At 40.0% G+C, this 24,418-nt stretch overlaps 1 long non-coding RNA gene across 1 annotated transcript; it reads left to right on the top strand.

Annotated features, from left to right (window-relative positions):
- The first annotated feature begins 1,011 nt into the window (after positions 1–1,011).
- On the top strand, positions 1,012–1,930 carry LOC115191524 (uncharacterized). Its single transcript, XR_003877721.1, has 2 exons — positions 1,012–1,424; positions 1,866–1,930. It is a non-coding gene; the product is annotated as an uncharacterized LOC115191524 (long non-coding RNA).
- Positions 1,931–24,418: the final 22,488 nt, after the last annotated feature.

Here is a 24,418-nt window from a genome sequence, read left to right as displayed (position 1 = left end):
ATTCTAGAACCCTCAACTTATACCTAACAAAAATATAAACGCAACATGTAAAGTTTTGGTGCCTTGTTTCATGTGCTGAAATAAAAGATCCCAGAAATTTTCCAAGCGCACAAAACCCCTATTTCTCTCAAATGTTGTGCACAAATTAGTTTACATCCTTGTTAGTGAGCATTTCCCATTGGCAAGATAATCCATCCAACTAACAGGTGTGGGATATCAAGAAGCTGATTAAACAGCATGATCACAGCCTGGGCAGGGTCGAAGATTCGTTTTGGCCAGTATTCATTGATGTTTCACATATGCTTTATAGTGCAGATCAGGGTACCAAAAGCTCCAGGATCCAGATCATATAGAGATACACAATATATATATATTTTACATTTTAGTCATTTAGCAGATGCTCTTATCCAGAGCGACTTACAGTAGTGAATGCATACATTTCATACATTTGTTTTCTGTGCTGGCCCCCCATGGGAATCAAACCCACAACCCTGGCGTTGCAAACACCATGCTCTACCAACTGAGCTACAGGGATATATATATATTACATTTTAGTCATTTAGCAGATGCTCTTATCCAGAGCGACTTATAGTAGTGAATGCATACATTTGTTTTCTGTGCTGGCCCCCCGTGGGAATCGAACCCACAACCCTGGCATTGCAAACACCATGCTCTACCAACTGAGCTACAGGGTTATATATTATATATTGTGTATCTCTGTATGATCCGGATATATATATCTGTCATAGCAGCAAAGGGGGGACCAACTCCATATTAATGTGCATGATTTTGGAATGAGATGTTCAACGAATAGGTGTCCATATACGTTTGGTCATGTAGTGTATGTGAAACTGCCCAGAATACATTTCATAGTTAAAAATAATCAACCTAATGTTAACTGGCTAACAAAAGTTTAATGACCAAAAGGAAATAACAAATATTGATTGTGTTGCAACTATGTGTTACCTAGCTTAATTCGCTAAATTAACTAAAATACAAAAGAATGTGTTCAAACAAGGGAAAAGGAGCGACATGGACTGTCTGTGAAACTAAGACCTTACTGGAGATCTGGGGAGATGAGAGTATCAAGGTGGAACTGGAACAAAAATACGGTGGTGTATGGGTAAATTTGCGAACGTATGAGGGGCAAAAAGGCTACTCAAGGAATGCAGAGCAGTGTTGGACATATTTTTTTTAAGCAACTCACAGTACATTTCAGTTAGGGATGCACTCAGGAAGCTTGGCGGATGAAAAAGGCAAGTGTCAATATTTTGTCATGATTGACGCTATCATTGGTTCACGACCAACAAGAAACCTAATCGGAACTGTGCAGATGATGAGTCCTGTGCCTACTGCTGCAAATCAAAGTCCAAACCAGACACTGAACAGTTCATCATCTGAAATTGACGATTCCTTCCCTAGTGGTAAGTTGACAGTAGGCTATGCATTGCAATGGTACACTGTAGGTTAACGTGAGCTAGCTAGCAAAATAATTATAAAAACGTTAGGCCAAGTAACATTAGCCTACGATTAGTCCAATGATGATGCACACGTCCATTGCTTACAATAAGTAGGCTATGTGAAGCAATTATACATTGTAGCAATTATTCACTGTAACAATGGCAATGGTGCAAAGCAATGATACACTACTGTAAGTTACCGGTAGCTAGCTAGTAAAATAATAACAGTAAGCCATGTAATGTATGGCTTGCCTGTGAGTAGTCCCATTGATGATGCAAGTCCGTTGCTTACAATACATAGACCTTTTATCAAACCCACTAGCCAGCTCAGTCACATTTCAACTTATTTTGGTTACAGTAATCAATACTGCAAATGTATTCAAGCCTTGAATTTTTGTTTTTCAGGTGATCCTGCTTGTGCTTCAAGGGACATTATCCAGCAAGCGGGGACCTGTACCACCAGTGACAAAGAGGAAAAGGAAGGCACCTGACACACACAGCACCATGGCAGCAATTGCGGACACAGAATAAACAATTTGAGGATTGTGTGAAGTTGGAGACTGATCGCCTCTTGAGAGAGAATGAGCAGGTAGATAAAATTGTGGCATGGACAGCAAATGAGGAGAAGAACAGCGAAAGGCAGGTTCAGCAAATGGATGAACTCCTCAGCGAGAATAAGAGCTTTGTTACTGTGTTTCAGCAGCTGTTGTAAAGGACGTCACGCTGCTTGCTTACCGAGTGCCACTTCCTCTGCCTTGCTAGCACACTTGACTGCTCTCCGGAAGCTTCTTACCAGTCAGCGCCACGCGAAAGCTAGCTATTCGTTGGTGCAAGTGGAGACACTTCAGGCTGAGGAGTAAGTTTCACACATCCACATGTGCTACAGTACATTCACCCCTCAAACTTACTCAACAGCGACCCCAGCGTTGTAGATCCGAGTTACTAGGCACCCCTGTAAAGGACGTCATACTGCTTGCTTAGTGAGTATTGCTTAGCGAGTAGCACGTCCTCCCGATTCGGCCCATACCTGGCGCAAATGCGGAACCTCTGCCTTGCTAGCTTACGTGACCGCCCTCCTGAAGCGTCTTACCAGTCGGCACGATGCGGAAAGCTAGCGATTCGCTTGCGCAAGTGGGGACACTTCAGGCTGAGGAGTAAGTTTCACACATCCCCATGTGCTACATTGGCAACACATTTGAATGTGTGGCAGGAGCCCTTGTCTCACCTCATGAAAGCTGTCTCCCAACAACACAAAGCAGGCCCCAAACACAGCGTGGTATCCCCCCACAACACCATTTGGAACTTCAGTGTACACAGCCTAAGATGTGACTCACCTACAATGCCTTCAAAAAGTATTCATAACCCTTGACTTATTCCACATTTCATTGTGTTACAGCCTGAATTCAAAATTGATCAAATATTGATTTTTTTTCACCCATCTATACACAATACCCCATAATGACATGAAAACATGTTTTCAGACATGTTGCAAATGTATTGAAAATAAAATACAGAAATAACTCATTTACAGAAGTATTCACAACCCTGAGTCAAAACTTTGTAGAAGTACCTTTGGCGATTACAGCTGTGAGTCTTTCTGGGTAAGTCTCTAAGAACATTCCGCACTTGGATTGTGTAACATTTGTCCGTTATTCTTTTTAAAATTCTTCAAGATTTTGTCAAATTGGCTGTTGATCATTGCTAGACAACCATTTTCATGTCTTGCCATAGATTTTCAAGTAGATTTAAGTCAAAAGTGTAACTCAGACACCCAGGAACTCCACTGTATTCTTGGTAAGCAACTCCAATGTATATTTAATGATTACAAGCATACCCATAACATGATGCAGCCACCACTATGCTTGAAAATATGGAGAGTGGTACTCACTAATGTGTTGTATTGGATTTGCACCAAATATAACAATTCGTTTTCAGGACAAGAAGTTCATTTATTTGCCACAGAAAAAAGAACATGTGGTATTGTGTGTTTAAATTCAGGTTGTAACATAACAAAATGTGGAAAAGGTCAAGGGGTGTGAATACTTTCTCAAGGCACCGTATACATAATTGAGAACGAGCCATCAACATCCACCACAACCACATATTGTCATCTGTAGCCATCCGTTGCAGAAATGTTGTCTTGTCTGATTTGATCAAATACATGTCATTCTAATTAGTTCCATTTTGGTTTTTAGATATTAAATAATATATGTTATTTATGTGATCAGAGTTAACATATATCAATTGATGCAAATGTTTATTATATACAGTAATAATAATATGTTTATGTTACATAATAATAACATGTTATGTTAACAATGTTATAGCCAATGATTACCATCTTGAATAGATAAGGCCCCTGTAGCCTAGTTCAAATACATGTCATTCTAATTAGTTCCATTTTGGTTTTTAGATATTAAATAATATATGTTATTTATGTGATCAGAGTTAACATATATCAATTGATGCAAATGTTTATTATATACAGTAATAATAATATGTTTATGTTACATAATAATAACATGTTATGTTAACAATGTTATAGCCAATGATTACCATCTTGAATAGATAAGGCCCCTGTAGCCTAGTTTATGAACATTGATTACTTAAATACGTTGTTTTTCTAACACAAAAAACAAGACCAAGCCAATTAAATATTTTGTTCATTTATATCAATTGATTGTTTGCGCAGACTACACATACTCTATGCTTGATTGTTAAGATACTGGTTCATCGTAATGTACAATGTGAAATTCTATTTGACAGTTTTGCTTGTCATAACAATGAACTTCAGCAACTGATGATCTTGTGAATGCTTTCCATGTTCTATTTTGAAGCCTGGAAAAGTATGAAGCGAGTGCATCTCTGACTTCACTGCTGCTGTGGTCAGGCTGTGGTAGGCCCTGTGGTACCTGGCCCTCCCTTCCAGTTGCATTGCTGGGAATTATTTGTTGTTGTACTTCATCCTACTCAAAAGTCTCATTAGGAATTTTTTAAAATGATGCAGCACACAGCATGGTGTAATCACTTTGTTTATTATGTCAATGTGAGTCATTGCGTTTAAGCAAACGCCTCCATCTTCCCTTTAGTTGACCAAAAACCCTCTCTACAGTAATGTGAGAAGTACTGAGCCTCATTAAAGTTTGTCTGCACAGGTGTGATTCCTTCTCTCTCTGAGTAGGGCTTCATCAGCGACCGAAGAATTTGGTAGGCAGAGTCTCCTAATAATACATTCGGCGCATTCACTCCATGAAAGGTCTCAGTCCATCTTGGGAGTAGTCTGCCCTCCTGACTCTTGGTAAATAGTACTAAATTGACCAGCACATGGGCGTCATGAACTGTGCCAGCCCAACCAATGTGGATGTCCCAAAACTTACATTTGTGATCTATAACCCCTTGTAGGATCACAGTGTAAAACCTCTTTCTAATATAATAGTCCCCCTTGTCTTGTGGTGCTAAGATGGGTATATGAGTGCCAACAATTGCTCCACAGCATTGAGGGAATCCTGGTTGACGGTCATGGAATCCGTTTACTATGTCTCTGAACTCAGCCTCCGTTGGTTCTCTTGATGTAAACGTTTAACATTTTCTCCCTGATGAGACCGGTAGTTTGATTAGTGACTGTACATGCAGTTGACAAACCTACACCAAACAATAATGAGATGGTTTCAATCAATCAAATTCATTTATGAAGCCCTTTTTACATCAGCCGATGTCACAAAGTGCTATACAGAAACCCAGCCTAAAACCCCAAACAGCAAGCAATGCAGATGTAGAAGCACGGTGACAAGGAAATACTCCCTAGAAAGGCAAAAACCTAGGAAGAAACATAGAGAGGAACCAGGCTCTGAGGGGTGGCCAGTCCTCTTCTGGCTGTGCTGGGTGGAGATTATAACAGTACATGGCCAAGATGTTCAAACGTTCATAGATGACCAGCAGGGTCAAATAATAATAATCACAGTTGTTGTAGAGGGTGCAACAGGTCAGCACCTCAGGAGTAAATGTCAGTTGGCTTTTCATAGCCGATCATTCAGAGTTAGAGACAGCAGGTGCGGTGGAGGGAGAGAGTCGATACTCTATATTGGTGGCAAGTCTCCACAGATAAATGGCAACACGCTGCTCCACAGACAGTGTTTTCCTGCAATGACACTGTTGCTGGACAAGAGAAGGACTAAGAATATCACAGACTGAGGAATGTTGTCTTCCTCATCCTAAAGTTCGCCCTCCACTCTTTGTCAGTCCAGCCTTCAAATGCAGTCAGCCACCACTGTGCCTCCCTTGGAACAGCCCATATACTCATGGTAAAAGAGAAGTCCATGGCTTAGGCTTACTACTTCAAATTGTAAACATGAATGGTAAGCTACAATATAACAATTCTAGCCAAAATAATATGTATAACAGATAATAATAGATCTGATAGTGCATGCATGTCAATATCACGTATTTGAAAACAGAATATAAAACATTTTAAATTAAATAATATATGCATGCCATCATGACATTTTGGCTAGTGTTCTTCACTGATATTAGATGGCTGGTGCCATCTAACGGACAACATTGTAACTGCACTTGTGGGTCAATTTTCGGGTCATGGCTAGAAGGAATCCAGCTTTTGTCAGAATTGACTTTTCGTAGCAGGTTTTGGAGAATTTATGCAGCAGGTTAGGAGAATTAGGTTAAGTTTAGGAAAAGGGTTAGGTTTAGCTCAAATGTATATAAAACAAAATGGACAAAAGCTGAATCCAATCTAGACATGACACAATTTTCGTGACTGTTATTATAGGCTATAGACAACAAGTTGCGCAGAAATATCCAGGCATCTTTTTACTCACCATGTTGCATGTTATTGGATGAGTACAATATGCTGAGTAACATTACATTTCATGAACTCTTGATTCATCATTAAAAAACGGTTGGCCTTGGCGTTGTTGTGTGAGCCTCCTGTGTCGGTTTAGGTGGATAGTTTGCTATTGTCCTGCTGCTTTTACATAGTTATTTAAATGCATAATGGTCCTGACATTTCGGCAATACTGTTAAACTTGGTTCAAGGAAATCATAAGAGAAAGTAAACATTTTAGTAAATTGGTCTCCATTTTTTCAGTTAGCTGGGTTTTAATGCAGACAGTCCCAGAATTCCAAAACTCATTCTGATACACTTTAAAAACAAATAATTTTGAAAGCCAAACTTATTCTGTAGAATTCTCGCAAACGCTCCAGAGAACCGCACCAGGGTACCGAATTTCATATGTGAAAACGCCCTAAATGTACACCAGTCAGGTTTCAGACCAGTTCATAGCACCATCTCTGCTACTTCTTTGGTTTTAAATTATGTTCTTAATTGTTTCGATAAGAAACACTGTGCAGTCCTTTTTATTGACCGGTCTAAAGCCTTTGACACTGTGGATTACTAATTACTTATTCAGAGGCTTTCATCAATTGGCCTGGACCAGGCTGAGTGTTGCTGGTTTGACAACTATTTATTAAAGGACAGAACGCAGTGTGTATTTACTGATGGTGTTAAATCATTTTTTGGGGGACATAACAAAGGGTGTCCCACAAGGATCGATTCTTGGTTCGGTTCTTTTCACTATTTACATGAACAATATTGGTTTATCTGTAATAAACATTAACTTTCACCTGTATGCAGATAACACTGTGGTGTATGCTATTGCTCCCACAGCTGACCAGGCTCTGTCGGAGCTTCAATCTGCGTTTATTGCCATGCAGAAAACCTTAGTTGAACTGAAATGGGTACTTAATGCATGAAAAACAAAGTTTTTGTCATTTTACAAATCATGTAAAAATGTATCTGATTTATGCATATGTACTTTGAATGGTGCCCTTATTGATCGTGACCCCGCTTAGAAATATCTGGGAAACAGATTTATGAAAGCTATCTTTCAAAAAGCATTTTGATGAGTTAATTAAGAAATTAAGAATTAAAATAGGCTTCTTCTATAGGAACATGTCCTGTTTTTTGTTAAATGGCAGAAAACAATTAATTCAGTCAACATTCATTCAGGTTATTGACTATGGCGATATCGTCTATATGAATGCAGTTGCCACTGTACTGAAACCATTTGACACAGTTTATCATAGCGCATTGTGCTTTATTACGGGTGATAGGTTCAGTACACATCATTGCGTTTTGTATCAGAAAGTAGGCTGGCCCTCCTTGAAGTCTCATAGATCGATACATTGCACTCTTTTTGTCTTAAAAGCCCTCTTGCATAAACTTCTGCCATACCTTACCTCATTGTTGACCTTCAGACTTGCAGTGTAAGTTACTAGACCCCGACTCAAGGATGGCTAACCCTGGAATCACTTCAATATCCACCGAGTTAGGTAAATCTTCTTTTAGTTTTTTTGTGCCTCATGTAGAATGATCTCCAAAAGTCCTTAAAGTTGGTGGATTTGGTGCCTCTATGGCAATTCAGGCGGATGTTAGCTATAATAAACTGTGTCAAATGGTTTCAGTACAGTGGCAACTGCTTCCTTTTTTACTGAAGAATGTGTTTGTTTCATATGATTGTGTTTTGCTTTTCATGTTTTGTGTTTGCTTTTCATGTATTGTGTAATTGATGTGTATATAGATATGTATAGTGTAATTGTTGTTTATTGATGTGTTGGATAGGTCGTCGTTGTAAATAAGAATGTATTCTTAATTGACTTACCTGTAAAATAAAGGTAAAAAAATTCTCTACACGTGACAAACTCCCCAACCTGTTATCTGTTGTGTGTGTATGTAAGGTGCGCGTTTCATGTTCCACTACAGTGTATACATCAACATTATGACTGCTGTTACTACACATACAGTCAGAGGTACAGTATGAAGACAAAGCCTTGGTGCTCATGGCTCAAGTAAGGTGACAGCTGTTCTCTATGGAGCCCACTGAATAATTAAGTACACAGGTTAAATATTGTCCCTCCCCCACCTTAAGCAATAGCTGCTGGGCACAAACTGGTTGAATCAACGTTGTTTCAATGTAATTTGTTAGATGTATTGTGATGTGGAATCTATGTGGAAAAAACATTTGAAAAAAGTAATCAACCTAAACTGTTGTTATGAGGGTGACATTTCTACCACAGGATTATGTTATCATGGTAACCACATTTCAACATAAACAAACCTTGTATGAAGTATGTTGAATTTGTACCTTTAAAACAATGTCACGTTTTCAACGTTATATCCACTATCAGAAAAATAACTATAGGCTGGGCAGCACCTGCTACTGGAGAATTGATCTATCTACAGCTACCCTTTGGTCTCCCATCCAGGGTTTTAACATAACCAAGTCCAGCCCTGCTTAGCTTTGATATTTGTCACTGATTATTACCAATATGCTATCATGAGAATGATTTTTGAGAGATCTCCACTTAAAAATGAACTTGATTTACTGTTGATATCATCGAGATATATTGATTCAATTCAAAACAGGATTAAAATAAAAATAGACAATACAGATATGACTGGTTGATTTCAATAATTATATTTTAGTCATATTGAATTATGTTTGGTTGTCAATGCAACCAAATATCAACATTTGAAGGAGATGTATCTTGTTTGGATAGTTCTATCTGTGCCACTGACTTAGTCTGCCTTTAATCCCAGTTTGGCTACAAATTAATAATTGTTTGATTTGATTTAGTCCTATTCTGTAACTTTGATTTTTGGTTGAGATGGAGGTGTGAATCCAACATATCAATAATTAATTTGTATTCAAACTATAATTAAAGTCAGACTAAGTCTGTGGCACAAGATGGAACTATCCAAGGAGAAGATACATTTCCTTCAAATGTTGATATTTGGTTGCGTTGACAACCAAACACAATTGAATATTACTTTTGAAATACAATACATTTAGCATATTAACTTGTCCACAAGTAAGAAATGATATGTTGGCTTCACCTCTCCAACTCAACCAAAATTACAAGTTAAAACCTTTTAAGGATCCGCCCCTTTTTTCAATTTTTGCCTAAAATGACGTACCCAAATCTAACTGCCTGTAGCTCAGGACCTCAAGCGAGAATATGCATATTCTTGATACCATTTGAAAGGAAACACTGAAGTTTGTGGAAATATGAAATGAATGTAGGAGAATATAACACAATAGATCTGGTAAAAGATAATACAAAGAAAACACCAACTGTTTTTATTGTATTTTTTTGTACCATCATCTTGAAATGCAAGAGAAAGGTCATAATATATTATTCCAGCCCAAGCACAATTTAGATTTTGGCCACTAGATGGGAGCAGTGTATGTGCAAAGGTTTAGACTAATCCAATGAACCATTGCATTTCTGTTCAAAATGTTGTATCAAGACTGCCCAAATGTGCCTAATTGGTTTATTAATAACTGTTCAAGTTCCTAACTGTGCACTCTCCTCAAACAATAGCATGGTATTCTTTCACTGTAATAGCTACTGTAAATTGGACCGTGCAGTTAGATTAACAAGAATTTAAGCTTTCTGCCAATATCAGATATGTCTATGTCCTGGGAAATTTTCTTGTTACTTACATCCTCATGCTATTCGCATTAGCCTACGTTAGCTCAACTGTCCCGTTAATATACCTGAAATAACTGTTTGATACATGGAACTACAAAACACAGAATTGAGTGACATGTGTTGTCATTTGTGTAAATAGGGGCGCTACTTTGTCCCAGAATATTAAATAAAATTCTATGGGAAAGCCGTCCATAACTGGTTCTTTTCTCCACGCGAATGTTTTAAGTGTCTAATATTTATTATTCTTTGTTTGCTGATAGTTGAGTCTAAGAAGGCTGTAGGATCAGTCCAACTATTGTTTAATATATGTTATAGATGTTAAGAGAAGCTTTTTAAATTGTCATTAATAGCATTGTTTCAAATTAAAGCATTTGTACCTTATCTTTTGAAATTATAGGATTTATTGTTTTGTTGAATAGTCATGACTGGTTCGAGCTACTTGTCGTGTCGTAAGACAACGTGGAAAAGGATATAATTGTTACTTAACGTGGATCCAAGATCAGTTTTGAGATCCACCGGCCCAATTGGTGTAGGGTTACATGGATGTTATTATTATTACATTTTTTACCCCCTTTTTGATCTTGTCTCATCACTGCAACTCCCCAACGGGCTCAGGAGGCGAAGGTCGAGTCATGCGTCCTCCAAAACATGACCCGCCAAACCGCGCTTCTTAACACCCGCCTGCTTACCCCGGAAGCCAGCTGCAGTAACACTGTTTAAATAACGATCGAGGTAAGCCTGTGGCCGGCACACCACAAGTAATCTCTAGGGCTCAATGAGCCAAGTAAAGCCCCCCAGCCAAACCCTCCCCTAACCCAGACAACACTGGGCCCATTTTGCTCTGCCCTACGGGACTCCCGATCACGGCCGGTTGTGATACAGCCCGGGATCGAAACTGGGTCTGTTGTGACACCTCTAGCACTGCCATGCAGTGCATTAGACCACTGTGCCACTCAGGAGGCCCCTAGCTGGACATTTCTGACTGGTCTTGGAACTGTAACAATGGCAGCCTCTCCCCACTAGGCTCAATGAGATTTGTAGTCATTTTGCCAACACAGCCAGATATGTACACAGTCTTGTACCCATAACCTTTTTCAAACTGACTATCATATTTATTGATTAAATAAGACTTTATTAGTATAATAAATAATCCAGGATTATCACAAGGTAATTGACACGAGAAAACAACTCTACAGAGCGCCAACGGCTACAATGAATGGCTAAATTACTTCAGGACATGAAGGGTCCACGGAGCTCCTCATCCTCACAGCTCTCTATTGTACTGTTTTGTCTTTGATATGACCCTACCTTTTTATGACCCTACCTGGGTTTGTGCTGCTACTGCACCGATATCATGTGCAAAAATTTAAATTACTAAAATACATTTTTATTAACAAACATATTAACAAACATCAAGAAACAAAACAGGAATAGTCATATAAAAAAAATATACACTACCGTTCAAAAGTTTGGGGTTATTTAGAAATGTCCTTGTTTAAAAAAATTATTTAAAAAAAAGATTATTATTTAGAAATGTCCTTGTTTAAAAAAAATAATAATAATGTTGTCCCTTTAAATATCATCAAATTGTCAGAAATACAGTATAGACATTGTTACTGTTGTAAATGACTATTGTAGCTGGAAACGGCTGATTTTTTCAAATGGAATATCTACATAGGCGTACAGAGGCCCATTATCAGCAACCATCACTCCTGTGTTCCAATGGCACGTTGTGTTAGCTAATCCAAGTCTATCATTTTAAAAGGCTAATTGATCATTAGAAAACCCTTTTGCAATTATGTTAGCCCAGCTGAAAGACTCCAGGATGCTGGCCTTCTAGGCAGAGATGCAAAGAAAAAGCCATATCTCAATAAAAAGAAAAGGTTATGATGGGCAAAAGAACACAGACACTGGACAGAGGAACTCTGCCTAGAAGGCCAGCATCCCGGAGCCGCCTCTTCACTGTTGATGTTGAAACTGGTGTTTTGCGGGTACTATTTAATGAAGCTGCCAGTTGAGGACTTGTGTGGCGTCTGTTTCTCAAACTAGACACTCTAATGTACTTGTCCTATTGCTCAGTTGTGCACCGGGGCCTCCCACTCCTCTTTCTATTCTGGTTAGAGCCAGTTTGCGCTGTTCTGTGAAGGGAGTAGTACACAGCGTTGTACGAGATCTTCCGTTTCTTGGCAATTTCTCGCATGGAATAGCCTTCATTTCTCAGAACAAGAATAGACTGGCGAGTTTCAGAAGAAAGTCTTTGTTTCTGGCCTTTTTGAGCCTGTAATTGAACCCACAAATGCTGATGCTCCAGATAATCAACTAGTCTAAAGAAGGCCAGTTTTATTGCTTCTTTAATCACCACAACTGTTTTCAGCTGTGCTAACATAATTGCAAAAGGGTTTTCTAATTATCAATTGGCTATTTAAAATGATAAACTTTGATTAGTTAACACAACATGCCATTGGAACACAGGAGTGATGGTTGCTGATAATGGGCCTCTGTACGCCTATGTAGATATTCCATTAAAAATCAGCCGTTTCCAGCTGCAGTAGTCATTTACAACATTAACAATGTCTACACTGTATTTCTGATGAATTTCATCTTATTTTAATGGACAAAAAATGTGCTGGATAAAATAGTATGAATAAATTAATCCAAATAGAGCCAATGTTTGGAGGATATATTGGTATGGTTTGTCGGCCTTCGACTTCGTCTCGGTCCTAACAACACCCGTACCAATATGTCCTCCAAACACTGGCTTCTCGGGCATTATCACTTAATTATTGAAACTAGAGGCCATGAGTAACTTGGTCAAAAAGATTGGCCTATAGGGGGTGGTGTTATAAGCAGTTTCACTTAAACCCTCATATCAGTCACCCCGTTTGACCTAGAGACTTGAGACTTGAACGGTGTCTTTCCTCATGCTGAACAAATTTGCATCAAGGACACACAAAGTCCTTCAGGATAGATTTTCCTCCATCTTGGAAACTTTGGAAAACCTTTAAAAAACGACATCATCAACCATTTTGAAAAGAAGGTCGACGACATCCGATCCTCGTTTGTTAAGTCAAACGACACCGCTGGTCCTGCTCACATTGCCCTACCCTAGGCTTTGACCTCTTTCTCCCCTCTCTCTCCAGATGAAATCTTGCGTCTTGTGACGGCCGGCCGCCCAACAACCTGCCCGCTTGAAACTATCCCCTCCTCTCTTCTCCAGACCATTTCCGGAGACCTTCTCCCTTACCTCACCTCGCTCATCAACTCATCCTTGACCGCTGGCTATGTCCCTTCCGTCTTCAAGAGAGCGAGAGTTTCACCCCTTCTCATAAAACCTACACTCGATCCCTCCGATGTCAACAACTACAGACCAGTATCCCTTCTTTCTTTCCTCTCCAAAACTCTTGAACGTGCAGTCCTTGGCCAGCACTCCTGCTATCTCTCTCAGAATGACCTTCTTGATCCAAATCAGTCAGGTTTCAAGGCTGGTCATTCAACTGAGACTGCTCTTCTCTGTGTCACGGAGGCTCTCCGCACTGCTAAAGCTAACTCTCTCTCCTCTGCTCTCATCCTTCTAGACCTATCTGCTGCCTTTGATACTGTGAACCATCAGATCCTCCTCTCCACCCTCTCTGAGTTGGGCATCTCTGGCGCGGCTCACTCTTGGATTGTGTCCTGCCTGACAGGTCGCTCCTACCAGGTGGCGTGGCGAGAATCCGTCTCCGCACCACGTGCTCTCACCACTGGTGTACCCCATGGTTCAGTTCTAGGCCCTCTCCTATTGTCGCTATACACCAAGTCACTTGGCTCTGTCATATCCTCACATGGTCTCTCCTATCATTGCTACGCAGACGACACACAATTAATCTTCTCCTTTCCCCCTTCTGATAACCAGGTGGCGAATCGCATCTCTGCATGTCTGGCAGACATATCAGTGTGGATGACGGATCACCACCTCAAGCTGAACCTCGGCAAGACAGAGCTGCTCTTCCTCCCGGGGAAGGACTGCCCGTTCCACGATCTCGCCATCACGGTTGACAACTCCATTGTGTCCTCCTCCCAGAGTGCTAAGAGCCTTGGCATGACCCTGGACAACACCCTGTCGTTCTCCGCTAACATCAAGGTGGTGACCCGATCCTGTAGGTTCATGCTCTACAACATTCGCAGAGTACGACCCTGCCTTACACAGGAAGCGGCGCAGGTCCAAATCCAGGCACTTGTCATCTCCCGTCTGGATTACTGCAACTCGCTGTTGGCTGGGTTTCCCTGCCTGTGCCATTAAACCCCTACAACTCATCCAGAACGCCGCAGCCCGTCTGGTGTTCAACCTTCCCAAGTTCTCTCACGTCACCCCACTCCTCCGCACACTCCACTGGCTTCCAGTTGAAGCTCGCATCTGCTACAAGACCATGGTGCTTGCCTACGGAGCTGTGAGGGGAACGGCACCTCCGTACCTTCGGGCTCTGATCAGTCCCTACACCCAAACAAGGGCACTGCGTTCATCCACCTCTGGCCTGCTGCCCCTACCTCTGCGGAAGCACAGTTCCCGCTCAGCCCAGTCAAAACTGTTCGCTGCTCTGGCACCCCAATGGTGGAACAAGCTCCCTCACAACGCCAGGACAGCGGAGTCAATCACCACCTTCCGGAGACACCTGAAACCCCACCTCTTTAAGGAATACCTGGGATAGGATAAAGTAATCCTTCTAACCCCCCCCCCCCCCAAAAAAGATATAGATGTACTATTGTAAAGTGGTTGTTCCACTGGATATCATAAGGTCAATGCACCAATTTGTAAGTCGCTCTGGATAAGAGCGTCTGCTAAATTACGTAAATGTAAAATGTAAATGTACTTCTCATGTTCCAAATAACATGGCACATCCCTTAACTTAGTTTAAGAAAAGCTAATGGATTGGTTAAGAGATTATTAAGAGTTATTGATGAAATAAGCAAATCAGATTTTACATGTAAATTTGAAGCCTTTGTAAATCTACTCCACAATGGCCTATCAACTTTGTTGGGTCATCGAAGACATGGCCATGGTAGACCATGTTACATTTGTCATTGATATCTTAAAAAAAATAAGGAAACTATGAACAATTCACTATGTAATGCTAATGCTTAAAATAATAATGAAAAATCTCAAAATCATCTGCAATAATCTTCTCCTCATGAAGCTATACATCAGATTCACTCCAGATATTGTATTTAGACTCATTATATCAGTATTTAATGGTTTTGAGAAAAAAAATGCTGCATTCAAATATGGCCACACTGATTCTTATTAGCACATATGCTAATGCTAAGAATAATTTACAAATGTTATTCTCATGAACCATAAGTCAGATTGACTGCATATTTGGAATATAGACTCAATGAATTAGCCTCTTTTGAATTTGAGAATGATTAGTTGCTGCATTCAAAGTCGGCCATGCTACACCACATATAAGAACTACACCACATATAAGAACTGAACCGATGGACATGGGGCCATGAAATTTGGTGTGAAAACTTTATGTATATGTGCTTAGAAGCTGTGTGAATTTAAAGTCACTTCAACCTAAGATGGCTGCACCAGACCAGCACTATAGATGGCATTGGCACCAGTGGTATAGGATTTTTATTTAATTAGGCAAATCATTTTAGAACAAATTCTTATTTACAATGATAGTAGAATACTAGAATAATAATTATTGATCAAGTGGACTTTGTCTCATGCAAATTAATCTTAGATTTAAATTATACTGACGAACAATGTGAAATATCATGAAAATAATGCAGAAAATAGTTCTCAAATCTTAACATGAAGCATTAGTCAAATTGACCCCAGAATTGGTATATACAATCAATACATTAAGTAATGACTTTAAGAAAGATTACCTGCTGCACCTACAGCAATAGACTAAACTTCACTTGCATCATCCTTGTGGTATTGAGAGGTAACCATGGTAATGCTTTCACTGATTGCAGATGATGGAAGATAGTTCCTACATGACAGTGTTCACTTTGTTATCCAACTGATCTTGTGACCTTTGTCATCCTGTGAACACTGTTCATTTCTGCACGCAGCCGTATTCTACATTCTGATTTACTTCTGATACTTCTCATTCATAAAGTGAGAAGATACAATTGTTGTATTATTATACTATGCATGAGTGCTTGGGTAAAAAAAATATCCAGTCTCTTTTGGATAATTCGGAGGATAACCTTTCAAAGCTCACAACTCATCTAACGGCTCTCCTGCCCTAACCCCGTGGGGTCAGTCCATGGACAAGTCCCATAAATGCAAGTTTTGTAACCAAGTTTGAATAAAGGAATATAACAGCATATTACTAGCACTTTCAAGCCTGAAAAGCACTATAGAAATGTAATCCAGCCTCTTAGATTATCTATGATAGACAATGGTCTAACAGAATTTACAGTACTATACATCAGGTAAGGATGTGTTCGTAAGAATGATATGAGATAGCCATATGCATACCTGGGCCAGTATCCACAAAGCCTCTCAGAGTAGGAGTGTTGATATAGGATCAGTTTTGTCTTTTAGATCATGATGAATATGATTATATGGACAGGTGGGGACCTGGTCCTAGATCAGCTTTTAGACGCTTTGTGGATATGCTCCCTGGTCTGTTTGTTCAGAATTAGTAGGCTACTATTAGTTTGTGGCTGTTCATCATACTACTATACTCATTGGGGGATATAAAGTGGATTTGGAAAGTATTCAGACCCCTTGACTTTTTGGAGAAAAAAACTACGTTACAGCCTTATTCTAAAATTGCAAAAATGATTTGTTTTTCTCATCAATCTACAAGCAATACCCCATAATGACAAAGCGAAAACATTTTTTTGTTGTTTTACATTTTTGCAAATGTGTTACAAATAAAAAACAAATACCTTATTGACATAAGTATTCAGACCCTTTTCTATGAGACTTGAAATTCAGCTCAGGTGTATCCTGTTTCCATTGATCATCCTTAAGATGTTTCTACAAGTTGATTGGAGTCCACCTGTGGTAAATTCCATTGATTGGACATGATTTGGAAAGGCACACACACCTGTCTATATATGGTTCCACAGTTGACAGTGCATGTCAGAGCAAAAACCAAGATATGAGATTGAAGGAATTGTCTGCAGAGCTCCGAGACAGGATTGTGTCGAGACACCAAAAGGTACCAAAAAATGTCTTTAGCATAGAAGGTCCCCAAGAACACAGTGGCTTCCATCACTCTTAAATGGAAGAAGTTTGGAACAACCAAGACTCTTCCTAGAGCTGGCTGCCCTGCCAAACTGAGCAATCAGGGGAGAAGGGCCTTGGTCAGGGAGGTGACCAAGAGCCTGATGGTCACTCTGACAAAGCTCCAGAGTTCCTCTTTGGAGATGGGAGAACCTTCCAGAAGGACAACCATCTCTGCGGAACTCAATCAGGCCAATCAGGCCTTTATGGTAGAGTGGCCAGAAGGATGCCACTCCTCAGTAAAAATCATATGACAGCCCACTTGGAGTTTGCCAAAAGGCACCTAAAGGACTCAGACCTTGAGAAACAAGATTATCTGGTCTGATGAAACCAAGATTGAACTCTTTGACCTGAATGCCAAGCGTCACGTCTGGAGGAAACCTGGCACCATCCCTACGGTGAAGCATGGTGGTGGCAGCATCATGCTGTGAGGATGTTTTTCAGTGGCAGGGACTCTGAGACTAGTCAGGATCGAGGGAATGATGAACGGAGCAAAGTACAAAGAGATCCATGATGAAAACCTGCTCCAGAGCGCTTAGGACCTCAGAATGAGGGCGAAGGTTCACCTTCCAACAGGTGTATCATACCGAAGAAGACTCAAGGCTGTAATCGCTGCCAAAGGTACTTCAACAAAGTACAGTGTAAAGGGTCTGAATACTTAAGTAAATGTGATATTTTTATTTTTTTTTTGTAACAAATTAGGAAAATGTTATAAAAATCTGTTTTTGCTTTATCATTTGGTATTTGGTATTTTATTAGGATCTCAAATTAGGTTTTGCAAAAGCAGCAGCTACTCTTCCTGGGGTCCACACAAAACATGAAACATGACATAATACTGTATAGCAATAGACAAGAACAGCTCAAGGACAGAACTACATAAAAATAAATTAAAGGCACAAGTAGCCTACATATCAATGCATACACACAAACTATCTTGTTGTGAGGCGTTGTGAGGTGTTGCTTTATCTGTTTTTTGAAACCAGGTTTGTTGCTTATTTGGTAATATGAGATGGAAGGAAGTTCCATGCCATAAGGGCTCTATATAATACAATATGTTTTCTTGAATTTGTTCTGGATTTGGGGACTGTGAAAAGACCCCTGGTGGCATGTCTGGTGGGGTAAGTGTGCGTGCCAGAGCTGTGTGTAAGTTGACTATGCAAAAAATGTGGGATTTCCAACACAGTAATGTTTCTTATAAAAAGAAGAAGTGATGCAGTCAGTCTCTGCTCAACTCTTAGCCAAGAGAGACTGGCATGCGTAGTATTTATATCAGCCCTCTGTAAGTCGCTCTGGATAAGAGCGTCTGCTAAATTACTTAAATGTAAATGTAAATTACAATGAAGAGCAAAATGTTCTGGGCCAGCTGCAGCTTATCTAGGTCTTTCCTTGCAGCACTGGACCACACGACTGAATAATAATCAAGATTAGACAAAACTAGAGCCTGTAGAACTTTCTTTTTGGAGTGTGGTGTCAAAAAAGCAGAGCATCTCTTTATTACGGACAGACCTCTCCCCATATTTACAACAATTGAATCTATATGTTTTGACCATGACCATTTATAATCTAAGGTAACAGCAAGTAATTTAGTCTCCTCAACTTGTTCAACAGCCACACCATTCATTACCAGATTCAGCTGAGGTCTAGAAGTTAAGGAATGATTTGTACCAAATGCAATGCTCTTAGTTTTAGAGATGTTCAGGACCTGTTTATTACTGGCCAACCATTCCAAAACAGACTGCAACTCTTTGTTAAGGGTTTCAGTGACTTCATTAGCTGTGGCGGCTAATGCGTATATGGTTGAATCATCAGCATACATGGACACACATGCTTTGTTTAATGCCAGTGGCAGGTCATTGGTAAAAATAGAAAAGAGTAGAGGTCCTAGAGAGCTGCCCTGCTGTACACCACAATTTACATGTTTGACAGTAGTGAAGCTTCCATTAAAGACAACTCTTTGAGTTCTATTCGATAGATAGCTCTGAATCCACGGTATGACAGAGATTGAAAAGCCATAACACGTTTTTTCAACAACAGTTTATGGTTAAAAATATCAAAGGCTGTACTGAAATCTAACAGTACCGCTCCCACAATCTTACTATCAGTTTCATTCAACCAATCATCAGTCATTTGTGTCAATGCAGTACATGTTGAGTGCCCTTCTCTATAAGCATGCTGAAAGTCTGTTGTTAATTTGTTTACAGAGAAATAGCATTGTATTTGGTCAAAAACTATTTTTTCCAACAGTTTGCTAAGAGCTGGCAGCAAGCTTATAGGTCTGCTGTTAGAACCAATAAAGGCCGCTTTACCACTCTTGGGTAGCGAAATTACTTTGGCTTCCCTCCAGGCCTGAGTACAAAGACTTTCCTCAAGGCTCAGATTAAAAATATGACAGATAGAAGTGGCTATAGAGTCAGCTGCCATCCTCAGTAGCTTTCCATCTTTCCAGCCAGGAGGTTTGTCATTATTGATCGATAACAATCATTTTTCCACCTCCCCCACACTAGCTTTACAAAATTCAAACTTGCAACACTTTACTTTAATTTTTTTTACGCATGAATACAATTGCTCACTTTTCGTTGTTAGCATTTCCTGCCCAAGTTTGCCCACTTTGCCAATGAAGTAATCATTAAAATAATTGTGGGTTATAGTGTGTAGATTGATGAGGAAAACAAACAATGTAATCAATTTTAGAATAAGGGTGTAAAAAAAAGTCGAGGGGTCTGAATACTTTCCGAATGCACTGTATGTGCACTGGGGAGCCCCACTGAAGATCTTTGCAGCTGTCAACAGAGAGAGAGAGAGAGGATGGTGAGTCAGCAGAATTTATGCTGGTGGGTCTAGCTACCTCTGAGCTCCACCAAGGGTTGGGCTGGGAAGGCTCCACTGCAGATGGTGGGCAGGGGGGTGGAGAACAGAGGAAGACTGAGGGCGTGTCTCAATAATCGTTCCTCTCTTGTCTCGTCTCCTTCATCAGCACTGATCTAATCTCGGTTAACTCAAAACGAAAATATCCCATAATTTGGTCAGATGTTCATGTAGTCTGTTCATGAGGGATCAACACTGATCTGACAGGACTGGACAGGTGACAGCACATCCTCTGGGTGTGTCCTGCCATGATTGCTGTCAGCTCCTATCTCTTTTTAGATCAGTACAGATGAAGTAAAATAGACAAAGAGAGGAACACTTTAGACTATTGGGACACAGCCTGTGTGTAGGCAGGGTACAGAGACAGAGCCTACTCACTGGGCACACCACCTCATTTCAACATGGATAATTGGGTCATTTTTGGCTGAGATGTTGATCAGTGAGCAGGGGCGAAAATCTGATATCAACTTTGGAGGGGACAATTACATTACATTTTCTCAAGAGCAATTCCTGAGGGGGACACCAAAAGTAGTGCTGTAACACATAGCCTACGTTTAATATGGTAAATGTATATTGAGGAACCAAAGAAATAAGGTGTTTGCCGTACTCCTAACTACCGGTGCCCAAAACTACACAAATAATCACAACAGCAATACCATTGCCTTTAACAAATCTTAGTTCAGTCACCAGTTTAAGTTGAGAGTGGGGGTATCCATGGCATTTTCCAATTATGTTCCTATTTTACAAGTAAAAAAAATTGAGAACCTTTCATAATGTTGCCAAACAAAGACTCAACAAACTTACCTGAGACTCCCTGTCTCTGCCAGTCTGTCCCTGCATATCTGTCCCCAACTCTGCTGTCTGTGTGCCATCTGTTGCCTGCTCTGCCTAATGACATCATTGTGAAACATTCCATTAGCATTTCACTTCTTTCTTATGAACATTTTATCAACTAGTCTGAGATATTAGGCTACTAGGGTTCTTACTTTGCGTTTTGGTGTACTGAAAAATACTCTGATGTCCGTCTTTTTTCTGCCATTTTTCTGCCATTTTTCTACCTGGTTGGCTACACACACACAGTATGTAGGTTATTTACAGTAGGAGATGGGCTTCTATCATCTTATCTTCTATCATTCTATATGGGCTTCGATCTAAAAGGTAGCTAGCAAATGTGAAACGGATTGCAGTGACAAGAGTTGACAGCTGAATTTGCAAAGCTAGCGAGCACCAATTCACCAATTAAAGGTGAAATAAAATAAATAAATAAAAGTTCCCTTGCGACAATTTAGCTTTTGCAACGAGACCATTAAATATATTTAAAACAATGGTAGAAGAGAGTGTAGTTCTGTTCAGTTTATCGCTAACCTTATCACAGGGACTTTGAAGCACTAACTTACATGCATGCTGATCTTGGAATACATTGACGATAGCAAAGATTCCATCTTTGACGAGGCCACATAAATGGATAAGGTACTAGCTAGCTTAATAGTTAATTAATAGCGCGCTAGCTCTGCATATTCAGCTAGTGTGTGTGCGCGATTGACTGGATTAACCTCACGTCAGTTACGTGTATTGAGTGCCTTTCAGACAGTAGATACGACCTCTGTTACCTAGCAAGCTAAGGAACTGGCAGTGGATCAAACCATTGTGAGGCAAAGGGCGGGGGGGTCGCAATCTTTTGAAACTTAAAAACGCGCTATTAAGTGTCTATAATCAGCACAATTGCTTTCATTGCGTATTATATTATTTAAATTACATAGTTATGTTTCAGTGATATATTGGGGGGGACAAATCATATTTTTCCCAGGATGGGGGGGGTCGTGTCCCCCCCGTCCCCCCCGGGATTTCCGCCCCTGTCAGTGAGATTACAACCTACAGTGGGGGAAAAAAGTATTTGATCCCCTGCTGATTTTGTACATTTGCCCACTTACAAATAAATGATCAGTCTATAATTTTAATGGTAGGTTTTTTTTAACAGTGAGAGACAGAATAACAACAAAATCCAGAAAAACGCATGTCAAAAATGTTATAAAATGATTTGCATTTTAATGAGGGAAATAAGTATTTGACCCCCTCTCAATCAGAAAGATTTCTGGCTCCCAGGTGTCTTTTATACAGGTAACGAGCTGAGATTAGGTTTTTCTTTATTTTTACTATTTTCTACATTGGAGAATAATAGTTAAGACATCAAAACTATGAAATAACACATATGGAATCATGTAGTAACCGAAAAAGTGTTAAACAAATTTAAATATATTTTATATTTGAGATTCTTCAAAGTAGCCACCCTTTGCCTTGATGGCAGCTTTGCACACACTTGGAATTCTCTCAACCAGCTTCATGAGGTAGTCACCTGGAATGTATTTCAATTAACAGGTGCCGATTCTTAAAAGTTAATTTGCGGAATTTCTTTCCTTCTTAATGTGTTTTGAGCCAATCAGTTGTGTTGTGACAAGGTAGGGGTGGTATACAGAAGATAGCCCTATTTGGCAAAAGCCCAAGTCCACATTATGGCAAGAACAGCTCAAATGAGCGAAGAGAAACAACAGTCCATCATTACCTTAAGACATGAATGTCAACCAATTCGGGAAAATTTCAAGAACTTTGTTGTACGTGGAGGATGAGGGATGCAGTAGGTACGGGGCTGGGATTTAAAATATATTTTTTAAATATAAATATAGGACAAATCACACATCACGACAAGAGAGACACCACAACACTATGTAAAGAGAGATCTAAGACAACATAGCATGGCAGCAACACATGAAACACAGCATGGTAGCAATACAACATGACAACAACATGGTAGCAACACAACATGGCAGCAGCACAACATGGAATCAGCACAAAGCATGGTACAAACATTATTGGGCACAGACAACAGCACAAAGGGAAAGAAGGTAGAAAAAACAATACATCACGCGAAACAGCCACAACTGTCAGTAAGAGTGTCCATGATTGAGTCTTTTAATGAAGAGATGGAGATAAAACTGTCCAGTTTGAGTGTTTTTTGCAGTTCGTTCCAATCGCTAGCTGCAGCGAACTGAAAAGTGGAGCGACCCAGGGATGTGTGTGCTTTGGGGACATTTGGCAGAACGGATGTTGTACGTGGAGGATGAGGGCTGCAGTAGGTATCTCAGATAGGAGGGAATGAGGACTAAGGACTAAGAAGGTTTTATAAATAAGCATCAACCAGTGGATCTTGCGATAGGTATACAGAGATGATCAGTTTACAGAGTCGTGCAGAGTGCAGTGATGTGTCCTATAAGGAGCATTGGTGGCAAATCTGATGACTTAATGGTAAAGAACATCTAGCCGCTTGAGAGCACCCTTACCTGCCGATCTATAATCTAGCATAATCTAGCAGCTGTGGTAAAAGAGGAATGATTACGATAGAGGAAACCAAGTCTAGATTTAACCTTAGCCTGCAGCTTTGACATGTGTTGAGAGAAGGACAGTGTACCATCTAGCCAGACTCCCAAGTACTTGTATGAGGTGACTACCTCAAACTCTAAACCCTCAGGAGGTATTTATCATGCAGGTGGGGAGAGGGGCCTTCTTCTTAGCAAACCACCTGACCTTTGTTTTGGAGGTGTTCAGAACAAGGTTAAGGGCAGAGAAGGCTTGTTGGACACTAAGAAAGCTTTGTTGTAGAGTGTTTAACACAAAATCCAGGGACAGGCTAGCTGAGTATAAGACTATATCACATGCATATAAATGGATGCGAGAGCTTCCTACTGCTTGAGCTATGTTGTTGATGTAAATTGAGAAGAGCGTGGGGCCTAGGATCTGAGACAGCAGATGTTCTGACTTTATACACTGCACTCTTTGAGAGATGTAGTTAGCAAACCAGGCCAAAAACCCCTCAGATACACCAATACTCCTTAGCCGGCCCACAAGAATGGAATGGCCTACCGTATTAAAAGCTTTGGCCAAGTCAATAAAAATAGCAGCACAACATTGCTTAGAATCAAGGGCAATGGTGACATCATTGAGGACCTTCAAGGTTGCAGTGACACATCCATAACCTGTTCGGAAACCAGATTTCATACCCGAGAGAATACTATAGACATTCCAACACTTTTATTCAACAGATTAATGTGTTGTCACTGTGCTTCATTGAATAGCAGAACTAGATGACCTGGATTGAAGTTTAGATTACATTAAAAAAAAAACATGGTGCAAGTGATCAATGCCATTTGAGATTTTAAACAGATTACAGCAATTGTGAAGATCTCCACAGGCCTGCAACGACCTATGCATACTATCTTGAACATGCACACTATATGTTTACTTAAGACATTTATTGTTACAGTAACCTTAAATGTGGCAATGGATGTGCTGTGTTACTCAT

The sequence above is a fragment of the Salmo trutta genome, chromosome 4, assembly GCF_901001165.1.
Source record: "Salmo trutta chromosome 4, fSalTru1.1, whole genome shotgun sequence".
In the NCBI taxonomy this organism is placed as follows: Eukaryota; Metazoa; Chordata; class Actinopteri; order Salmoniformes; family Salmonidae; genus Salmo; species Salmo trutta.
The sequence above is the reverse complement of the archived record's forward strand: the minus strand, read 5'-3'. Positions and strand labels throughout refer to the sequence as shown.